General features: G+C 43.7%; 1 long non-coding RNA gene across 1 annotated transcript; it reads left to right on the top strand.

Moving 5' to 3' along the window:
• Window positions 1–1776: 1776 nt before the first annotated feature.
• On the top strand, window positions 1777–6330 carry LOC141756128 (uncharacterized). The gene is made up of 4 exons (XR_012591404.1): window positions 1777–1860; window positions 2141–2332; window positions 5107–5159; window positions 5591–6330. It is a non-coding gene; the product is annotated as an uncharacterized LOC141756128 (long non-coding RNA).
• Window positions 6331–11292: the final 4962 nt, after the last annotated feature.

Below are 11292 nucleotides of genomic sequence, written 5' to 3'. Positions count from 1 at the left end.
GCGTTGCACTTTGTAGATGGTCCCTGACCTCTCTTCTCTCAGCCGGCTGCACATAGAGACCAACGTTATGTGTTATGTGTTGATTAAAATGAGGTTGTAGCTCGTTGTCTACCTTACTACGGTTAGAAAGAGCCCTTGTTTGTGTTTTAACAATGTTTTGGTGATGAGTTATTGATCCAGGAAGTTTGAATCTGTCAATAGCTTTCCAACTTTACTGAAGTTTGTCTCCAATAGAGGGAGTTATGACCAGTTTGTCTCCGGTAGAGGGAGTTATGACCAATTTGTCTCCAGTAGAGGGAGTTATGACCAGTTTGTCTCCGGTAGAGGGAGTTATGACCAGTTTGTCTCCGGTAGAGGGAGTTATGACCAGTTTGTCTCCGGTAGAGGGAGTTATGACCAGTTTGTCTCCAGTAGAGGGAGTTATGACCAGTTTGTCTCCAGTAGGGGTAGTTATGACCAGTTTGTCTCCAGTAGAAGGAGTTATGACCAGTTTGTCTCCAGTAGGGGGAGTTATGACCAGTTTGTCTCCAGTAGAAGGAGTTATGACCAGTTTGTCTCCAGTAGAGGGAGTTATGACCAGTTTGTCTCCAGTAGAAGGAGTTATGACCAGTTTGTCTCCAGTAGAGGGAGTTATGACCAGTTTGTCTCCAGTAGAAGGAGTTATGACCAGTTTGTCTCCAGTAGAGGGAGTTATGACCAGTTTGTCTCCAGTAAAGGGAGTTATGACCAGTTTGTCTCCAGTAGAGGGAGTTATGACCAGTTTGTCTCTAGTAGAGGGAGTTATGACCAGTTTGTCTCCAGTAGAAGGAGTTATGACCAGTTTGTCTCCAGTAGGGGGAGTTATGACCAGTTTGTCTCCAGTAGAGGGAGTTATGACCAGTTTGTCTCTAGTAGAGGGAGTTATGACCAGTTTGTCTCCAGTAGAAGGAGTTATGACCAGTTTGTCTCCAGTAGAGGGAGTTATAGCTACATGTGGGAACAGCAGCTGCTTTTAATTAGTTGACTTCAGACATGAGCTGAGGAAATACTCCGTGTTTCAGGTAGTCCCTGTTATTAATGTTGAATGATTAGAAGTGAGTTGGGTCTATGATGCCTATACCTGTCAAGGACACCATTTGTCTTTTAGCATGTTTTTGTTCTGTGAAGTAATAAGTTAACAGTAACTGGCTAGCTTTCCCCAAATGATAACAACACCTCCCATGGAGTAAGGTAACGTAACGCGACGTAATGTTATATTAGCTAGCTGGCTTGACCGCAGTGACGTCACCTTGAAGGTAAAATATGATTTAACGCCAGTATTTTAAATGCCAGATGTATAGGCAGCGCTAACTGTTACTAAACGTACAGTAAAACCTGTAACCTTCTCATATTTAACATTATACTTTCTTACTGGTATCTGAGAATAGTCTGTCAAAATATCAATGGAATTAGTATTCAGTGGTATTGACATGTCAACCTGCTGTTTTTGGTATTACCACAGCAGCATTGCATTTACACCTGCCTGTGTATCAGTGCTTGAGTTCCCATAGTGCCATAAACTAAATCAGCTGCACAGCATGTGGTTTTTATTTTAGGAGACACGTCCTGGTGTGACTACTGTACATGAAATTAAATGTCTACCACCCTGTAGTGATTGTCATTTTTGTAATTTGCAGTGTGGTTTGCACTGCAGGTGTCAAGTGAAGTTAGCAACAGGGGAGGACACAGCAGCTGAATTTAATGAAGATCATCAGTTGATGGAATTTCTTCAGATCCTTATGTTTTTTCCTCTTTTGGCAGATCTGTGCAGTTCACCAGAATGTAGTGGTACGCAATAAGAAGCCATGTACGAAAAAACTGAGTTGCCTATACTCAGTGTTGGTGAGTATATTCATTTTTCTAAAGTTGTTTGTTATCCCAGTCATTACAGACTGACTGTAAAACCAGAACAATGCACTGAAAGAAGGCACTATGAGCACTCTTTCACATTACACAGTATGATTTGAGTCACCTGATTCAATTTTAACATAAAAAAATATTGATTTCTGCAGGTTTTAGTATCTTTGGTACAGTTATCTCAACTGCATGTTGAGACAACTCCAATAACTGCAGATAACTGAGATAATGCAAATTTTGAAAGCTGATCCTTATCTTACCCCAGATCTCCCCACAATGGCCTGTGGACTGATGCTGTACCTGGGCACCAACTGGATCACCTATTTTGGTTTACTTCGTGACAACAACACCAGGGGAAATGGCAACACAGCCGACGAAGTGCAGGCGTACGGGGTCATTAGTCATTCAGAGCGACACCAGCAGGAGAGGATGTGAAGTGACCGAACTTCCCTCGGAGGTATAAATTTACACACACGCACAGACACACATTTCACAGAGATATTTACCAGCACTACCTGAGCAATGGTTATCTAACCTGTCGGTGAGTGAGTCAGTCCTTACAATCAATGCAGATGGTGCTAATCTTGGATGACTGTAGTACATGAAAAAATATAATGAGTGTAGTTCACATGTAGAAGAACAGTAACTTATTTTTCACTGAGTGCATTTAATTGCGCATTAGTACCCTGGTTTTGATCATATTCGGGATGTGGCGTTTACAAGGAACATGAGAAACCTGGTTATTCATTTCCCTGTATACATGATAAAAACAGATCCAGGTTTCGGATCCTTTCTGGTTTCTGTGTGTGTCTTGATTCCTCAACATCTCAGCCACTCATTTCTGTACCGACTGAGTTACATAAACGGTTGACAATTAACACATTTTGGTGTTTGGCTGTCCGAACTGATCTAGCTTCTCCATCTAATCTCTGGTAATTAAAAACAACACTGACAATAGAATTTACGATCTTTATTGCATTACTGGAGTCAGTTTTCCTCTATTCCACCAGGACACTTGTGCACATGTAAATACACCAGTGTCTCCCCAATATTCATTCTGCTGAAAGATAAAAATCTCATTTTCAGGCTGTTAAAAAGGGGCCACATAACTGATATCAAATAATATCCTCTTAAATGTTATACAGTGTGTTACTGTTTGGTGTGAAAAGAAATCAATAATGTGGTGTGGTTATTGGAGAGACTTTGCCAACTGGAAGACCATGTTTAAGATCTTGACTTCAACAAGTTTTCAAGTGTTTTAAAGTTATATGAGCAAGAAGCAAAGCAAATCAAACTAACAATATTGTACTGTACACACACACAACGAGGAGCTTAAAAGACTGAAGGGAGTTTGACACTGAAATCATCATTCATCCTGACTGTGTTGTTTGACTTCCAACAAAGAGGGCAAGCAAACCAAGAAGTCTTAATAAAGTGCTTATTTCTCATAAGTCAGTTATGGGATCTAGCTTCATGCCTACAGCCATTTGAAATAGAAGGTGTCAATTTTTCAGAATCCTAAAATAAATCAATGCAAGCTCAAAATATTAATCTTAGGAGACAAGTCGACACGATATGGCAATGAAATAAGTAAGCAATGTACTTACCAATTATCACCAGGTACATCCCTGCCCAAAAATCAACAGTAGGTGACAGTTTGGACATGTATTTATCATCCATGTTGGTCCAGTCAGTGGAAAAAACAGATTCACAAATTACTTCCAGTAGGAAAAAAAAACACCTTTAACAGGTTTTTGAGTCTAGTCCCAATTGCATCTGTACGGAATTTTTGAAAGACTGAGCATATTGTTTCCTGTCCCTTCTGTCAGCCCTCATTCTTTCTTATGTGATGCGGCATCTGACACCTAATATACAGGCATTAACCTGGATAGTTTACTGTACCGTACAGATCGACAGACCCCCCTCCACCCTGCTACATACATAAAGCACACACGCAACCAAACTGCAACATTGCACCCACTCACATACACACTCATGATTACTACCAATCACTTCATGCGACATTCTGCTCGTCCCTCAAACCACTCCACTTACAGTACACACACACACACACACACACACACACACAAACACACACATATTTATATATATATATATATATATATATATACACACACAGACACTTAGGCTGGATAAAAGCCAAAGATAATTACACAATATGATGTCTCGTCTGTGGAAAAAGTGATTCATCAAAAGACACTGCACAGCTTTTTATCTTCTACATTACTCAAATAGCAAGTAGTTACTTAAAACTAAATTAGACTATACTCATGACTGCATTTTTTGGAACCTTAATTATGAAAAATGAAGAATTATGCTTTTGATGGAAGATGAGATAGAATGGGATTAATATCTTACTCGGGGGGGATTTATGGTGCAAACCAGGCCATTGTCTGTCCATGAATATAATGTGTGCGTGTGTGTTCTCATGTGTGTGGATGCACCTCAGTGCATTGGGTTCAACATGGATTGCAATGTGCTTTTAATAGATGAAGAAGGTCTGGTTAATTATTCTTCAAGCACTGGGCTGTATGTGCGTCATTTTAAATTCACAACACCAAAGTTGGCAAGCTGTATACAAACAGGATATTGTTAATTCCCTTCATGTTTTGAGGAAGTTTTAAAGTACTTTGTATTGACTCCAGGGATAACTGAACTCTTGACCCCGGTTGATATAGCCTGCAGCATCTTTACCTTGCACCCTCTCCACATTTATCCTCAAGATCTTTGCACCTCTTTATGTGTGAAAAGGGCAGTGAAAACATCAAGAGTTCACATACTGTCCCTGTGAGGTATAAAAATGCTGTCCAAAGTTGAAGGTGTAACCGCTTTGACCATGTACCGTTGTCACAGTGTTCCATATTGTCGTATGCTGTAGTTCTACTTGTCAGTGGCATACTGGTCTATGCATTAGCTGAAACCTTGTCTGTAATCTTTTTGGCCTTGTCGCTGTCTCGAGGGAATTTCTCTCTCCCTTTTAGAAATGCCCTCCATTGTTTGTTGCTTCGGTGCAGCCTTTACCGGAGTTATTTGAATTAACTGTATTCCGTTGAGTGATTATTTTCGTCGACTGTATATCTTTTGCGTGTATGACATTCATAAATTAGTCTTATTAGCTTTTTGCTTGCAGTGCTTTTGGTGCACTTGTAGTGACATGGTGAGTGTGGTTGTTGTTGACTCTCTACCGCTATCTGTCTCTCCTCCGTGCAGGAGTTGGGCCCTGCTCGCGTTGAAACACTATGCACCACAGATGACACCGAAACGTAAGAGAGCTATTCCTTAATGGAGTTTTTTACCTGTATAACACATTTTGGTTTAAAAAACATCTTAAAAATACATAATTCCCCGATGATTAGGCCCGTCGGGGAGTCAACTCAGGCCCAGCGGGGCGCCAGGCTTGCAATACACTGGCGGAAACCCCCCTCTGTTCTGCATTCAGACAGCTGGGTTGAAATGCGCTTTCCTATGCAAATGGGATTAATGTATGAGGTTACTGTGAATTAACATTCATTAATTGATGACCTTTTTAGTGTTAAATGTGCTAAATTTGATATCCAGAGCAATAATATAGCAGCAAACAACTATTTGCTATGTAAAGATATAGTGGAGTAATGTCTACCTGAGCAGAGAATGAAGTCGCTCTCCCTCTCTGTGTGTTGTAATATGAGCTTCTCTGTGCTTTGTTTATTTACAGAGCTCTTTTCTAAACACGAAATATGTCTTGTACAAATTGGTGAAAATTATTTCTTTATTCGTAGTTATGTTGGGCTCGTGTAGCCTTATTGACAATAATCATTGTATGAAATATAGAGTGCTGAAAATATACACAAAACACAACTGCACTGCACAAGTCCTTATTTTTCCAAACATTACATTTTATAGGGCTATACATACCATACAAATCAAATTCTCTTACAAATATAAAGTACAGCATAGAAAGAACAGGTGTTTGAATACAGTATAGCAAAAAACAAACAAGTAACAGAGAGAGAGACAGAGAGAGGGGAAAAAGGTTGTCTGTATTGCATTCTAGCCACAGCACCTCATTAACATCATAACTGATGTTTATGTAAGTGTTACCCAGAGTGGCTTATCCAGCCCTTGATAGAATCCACATCCATATAACCACATGAATCCTCCAATATCACCACATGCCTTATCCGCTTACTGTAACAGGCATGCATGCATGTATTGGGTTGGCATTTATACACTTTCTATTGCCATGCCAATAACGGCTCTTCCTTACTTGTGGCCTATTAATAGCGCTTAACCTTTAGGTGCAAGTGAACTTTTATGTAAGTGATTGCATTGGAGGACTGGGGTTGACCAATGAAGGGTCATACTTTAAAAATAAAATATTTTATTGTTTTATTATTTTTCAAGTTAAGTTATAGACTCCGATGGTATATATACATTAAAAGAGATGATGATCATTGTAAGCATTCTTCCTCTTCGCACTGGCTGTGAAGTAATCCCTTCGTAATGTGATTCCAATATAAAATATGGTTAACAAAATCCAGTCCTTGTTCTGTATAAAAATGTATCCTGACATTCAACCGTAGCTATTATTAGGCTTCAGCAGTCCGAGTGGGCTCTCATCCAAAGTTAGTCTTTTAGGCTTTTAGTACAAAATTTAGTCTTCAACTTTGGACTTTGTAAGTTTGTAATGTATTTTTATGCTGAACAAAGACTGTGATTTGTCCTTTATCACTTATATTGGAATCACATTAAGAAGAGTACCTTTATGACACGTATGGACTAGGGATGCACCGATCCACTCCCGATACTGATACTGATACCTGGGCTTTGGGTATCGGCCGATACCGAGTGCCAATTCGATACCAGTGTTTAAATAATAAGATGTATGCCTCACTGTGTGGAAGTAACTGGGATCATTCTTTACGTATAAGGCAACTTCAGGCTATACTGAATTGTTATTTGTTATTAAAATAATAAATCCTACACCAGCAACTTGGTAACAAATCTTCAAAATAAACAGGAATAACAATTCAAGTGTAAGCCTTTTTTAAAGCAGCAATAAATTGGTCAAAACGTAAACAGGAATTCAAACATTGAATAGATCGGCCACCTATACCTGATCCAGCTATTTCCAGTAGTGTGTGTGTGAGGGGGAGACAGTCACAGGGGGGCGGATGGGCTGTTGCAGAGCCCTACTGCCATGGGGAAAAAACTGTTTTTGTGGCGTGAGGTTTTGGTCCTGATGGACCTTTACTTGCCCAGGGAGTTCACATCTGTCATGATAACAGCTGTCTATATACCACCAAATGCTAACGCTAAGCTAGCCTTGGAGCAGCTACAGAGTGCCATTAACAACTACATGTCAGCACAACCAGACAGCCTTGTTATTGCAGCAGGAGACTTTAACCATGCCAACCTAAAATCTGTCATGCCGAAGTTTTTCAAAAATATAAACTTCCCTACAAGAGAGAAAAACACACTGGACCAGGTCTACACCAGCATTCCAGATGCCTACAGAGCCACTCCACTCCCACATCTTGGACTATCAGACCATCTGTCCCTGTCTCTGACTCCAGCATACAGACCCCTGATCTGGAGACAGAAACCATCCATTAAAACAGTTCAGGTGTGGACTGAGGAAGCCACCTCAGCTCTACAGGACTGTTTTGATACCACAGACTGGGATATATTTGCTGAGGAGACAGATCTGGAGGGACACACAACGGCTGTCCTCTCCTACATAAACTTTTGTGCTGAAGGTGTGGTTGGGACAAAAACCATCAAAGTCTTTCCAAATCAGAAACCGTGGCTCAACGGCGAGGTGCGGACCCTGCTCAGAGCACGGGACTCTGCCTTTAAATCTGGGACCTCGCAGGAATACAAAGACGCGCAAAAGAGACTGAGGAGGGGGATCAGGGAGGCCAAACGCAGATATAAAGAGCGCATAGAGGAGCACTTTAAGAACAATGACTCCAAGAGCATGTGGCAGGGGATAAAAACCATCACTGGCTACAAAGACAACCGCACAGCCTCAAGTCCCACAGACAACACGCTTCCTGATACCCTGAATCACTTCTTCGCTCGGTTCGACCGGGAAAACAAGGAAACCAACATCCAACCTGCACTAACTGAGAAGGACCAACCGATAAAGCTTCAACACCACCAGGTCAAATCCGTCCTGCGCCGAGTCAACATCAGGAAAGCGTCAGGACCGGATGGGGTCTCCGGACGAATCATTAAGGCCTGTGCAGACCAGCTAACAGGGGTATTTACAACCATCTTCAACCTCTCACTTGAACAGTCTGTTGTTCCCACATGCCTTAAGGAAACCACCATCGTCCCTGTACCCAAGAAAACCAAAGTGAACTGCCTGAATGACTACCGGCCAGTTGCTCTAACCCCCATTATCACAAAATGTTTCGAGAGACTAGTTCTGTCCCACATTAAAACTGTCATCCCTGCCGATCTTGACCAACACCAGTTCGCTTATCGGACAAACAGATCGACGGATGATGCAATCACAACAGCTCTTCACGCAGCCCTTACACACCTGGATCACAACAACACATATGTAAGGATGCTGTTTGTTGATTTCAGTTCTGCTTTCAACACAATAATTCCACACAAACTGGTTCAAAAATTGAGCAACTTGGGCTTAGGCAGTTCACTGAGCACATGGGTGCTGGACTTCCTCAGGAACAGACCCCAGTGTGTCAGGATGGGGGACCACACCTCGGCCACTCTGAACCTGAGCACTGGAACACCACAGGGGTGCGTCCTCAGTCCTTTTCTCTACTCCCTCTTCACATATGACTGCTCAACTATTCACCCCACCAACACCATGGTCAAATTTGCAGACGACACTGCTGTAGTAGGACTGATAACCAACAACAACGAGACAGCCTACAGGGAGGAGATCCAACATCTGACACAATGGTGTTCCCATAACAACCTGGATTTAAACACAACAAAAACAAAAGAAATGATAATAGACTTCAGGAGAGCAAGACGGGTGGAGCACTCTGCCCTCTGCGTACGTGGAGAGGAGGTGGAGAGGGTGGACTGCTTCACGTACCTCGGAGTCCACATTTCGTCAGACCTCACCTGGTCCAAAAACATCTCTCATCAGGTGGGGAAGGCCCAGCAGAGACTCTACTTCCTCCGGAAGCTGAAACAGGCTCACCTTCCTCAACACCTGCTGATCAATTTCTATCGGGCAACCATTGAGAGCCTCCTGACCTACTGCTGCACTGTGTGGTTTGCTAGCTGCACAGTGGAGAACAGGAGGGACCTGCAGCGGGTGGTGAGGATGGCGGAAAAAGTGATTGGGACCACATTACCCCCCCTCAGTGACCTATACACTGGTCGGCTCTGTAAGAAAGCCAGCTGTATCTCCAAAGACCCCACCCACCCTGGACATGTACTGTTTGCTCCCCTTCCCTCCGGAAGGAGATACAGGACAATTAAAACACACACCAACAGACTACGAAACAGCTTTTACCCACAGGCTGTCAAGTGTGTAGAACCCCCCCCCCCCCCCAAAGGCTGAGGACACTAGCTGCTGAACCATAATTTGCACTTTATGATGATCCACTTATTTATTGTTCTACTTGTGACTGAATGTTTTAATGTTTGTTTTTCACTGCAAAGAGCTGCTAAACTGTTTTTCGTTGTTTTCAATGACAATGACAATAAAGTATCTATCTATATATCTATCTTAACCTCCTGCCAGATGGTAAAGTCTGAAAGAGATGGTGTCCAGGATGGGAGGGGTCGGCCACAATCTTCCCTGCCCTCCTTAAGGTCCTGGAGGTGTACAGCTCCTGGAGGGAGGGAAGGTTGCAGCCAATCGCCCTCTCTGCAGCACGGATGACCCGCTGCAGCCTGGCCTTGTCCTTGGCGGTGGCAGCGGCAAACCAGACGGTGATGGAGGAGGTGAGGATGGACTCGATGATGGCCGAGTAGAAGTGCACCATCATGGTCTGTGGCAGGTTGAATTTCTTCAACTGCCTCAGGAAGTACATCCTCTGCTGGGCCTTACTGATGAGGGAGCTGATGTTCAGCTCCCACTTGAGGTCCTGGGCGATGGTCGTGCCCAGGAAACGGAACGACTCCACCGTGTTGACTGGGGAGCCGCGCAGGATGAGGGGGGGGAGCGGGGCTGAGTTCCTCCTGAAGTCCACTGCCATCTCCACTGTCTTCAGAGCGTTCAGCTCCATGTGGTTCTGGCTGCACCAGGATGCCAGATGGTCAACCTCCCATCTGTAGGCAGACTCGTCACCCTCGGAGATGAGGCCGATGAGGGTGGTGTCGTCTGCAAACTTAAGGAGCCTGACAGATTGGTGTCTGGAGGTGCAGCCGTTGGTGTACAGGGAGAAGAGCAGTGGGGAGAGAACGCAGCCTTGGGGGGCACCGGTGCTGATGGTCTGGGTGTCGGAGACTTGCTTCCCCAGCCTTACGTGCTGACTCCTGTCTGTTAGAAAGTCTGTGATCCACCTGCAGGTGGAGTCAGGCACGCTCAGCAGGGAAAGCTTGTCCTGTAGTAGAGCTGGGCTGATGGTGTTGAATGCAGAGCTGAAGTCCACAAACAGGATCCTGGCATAGGAGCCAGGGGAGTCCAGGTGCTGGAGAATGTAATGAAGGGCTAAATTTACTGCGTCGTCTACAGACCTGTTGGCTCTGTAGGCGAACTGCAGTGGGTCCAGTGGTGATAGTCTTTAGGTGGTGGAGCACAAGGCGTTCAAAGGTCTTCATTATAACGGAGGTCAGGGCGACGGGTCTGTAGTCCTGAAGACCTGTGATCCTTGGCTTCTTGGGGACCGGGATGATGGTGGAGGCTTTGAAGCAGGCCGGCACCCTGCAGTTTTCCAGGGAGGTGTTGAAAATCCCTGTAAACACTGGTGACAACTGGTCTGCACAGTGTTTCAGGGTTGCAGGTGAGACAGCGTCTGGGCCGGCTGCCTTGCGGGGGTTTTGTCCTTTGAAGAGCCTGTTGACCTCCCCCTCTTTGATGGACAGAGGTGTGAAGGGGGGGAGGGGTGTGCACAGGCTCGGTGCTTGTGGAGAAAGCTGGGGGGTGCTGGTGTTAACAGTGTTAACTGCTGATGGCTGATGGCTGGGGGGAGAGGAGATGTAGTCAGGACTGGCACTTTGTCTGTCGAATCTGCAGTAGAACTCATTCAGCTCATTTGCCAGTCGGAGGTCATTCGTGGAGTGGGACGGTTTGGGCTTATAGTTTGTGATCCTGACCTCCATTACCATTAATGCACAACTTGCAAATATTCTCTTCACTGTGAACTTTTGCACATCCTGCACTAAACTGTTATATTGTACATATTTATATTAGTATTTTTATAGTATCTTTTTCATATTTGTTTTGCAATTTTATATATATATATGTATATTTATGTTCTTGAC

This window comes from Sebastes fasciatus, chromosome 18 (genome assembly GCF_043250625.1).
Source record: "Sebastes fasciatus isolate fSebFas1 chromosome 18, fSebFas1.pri, whole genome shotgun sequence".
NCBI classification, from domain to species: Eukaryota; Metazoa; Chordata; class Actinopteri; order Perciformes; family Sebastidae; genus Sebastes; species Sebastes fasciatus.
The sequence above is the reverse complement of the archived record's forward strand: the minus strand, read 5'-3'. Positions and strand labels throughout refer to the sequence as shown.